Genomic DNA, 419 nt, shown 5'->3' with positions numbered 1-419 from the left:
CCCCCCCCCCCCCCCCCCCCCCCCCCCCCCCCCCCCCCCCCCGCTCGAGAATTGCCCACAGTATGAATAGTTGCTTGTTTTGTTTGGTTTTACTAATCTATTCATTACTTGTAATTGCTTGGATTGTATGCAAATGGATTCCATGCTATGGGAAGCTTGTGACCTGGCCCCTGGACATTATTCATGGTAGATGACTGCTTAAAATCACATGGTGTGTGTGGGAGAGAGAGAGACGGACTATATATGCTTGTACAGAGAGATCTAGACATTATATCGGCATCTATAGCTGAACGGAACCACAAGTTGAGGAAAATGAACGCTCTTATTCATACATGCAGCCCTCGAGATGAGAACCCTTGGAAGGAACAGCCTTCCTTAAACATCTGCATCAACAAATACCTTTTTTTGTGTGAACACTC

This window comes from Aptenodytes forsteri, unplaced genomic scaffold (genome assembly GCF_000699145.1).
Source record: "Aptenodytes forsteri isolate BGI_AS27 unplaced genomic scaffold, ASM69914v1 Scaffold142, whole genome shotgun sequence".
Lineage (NCBI taxonomy): Eukaryota > Metazoa > Chordata > Aves > Sphenisciformes > Spheniscidae > Aptenodytes > Aptenodytes forsteri.
This window is presented reverse-complemented; position numbering follows the sequence as displayed.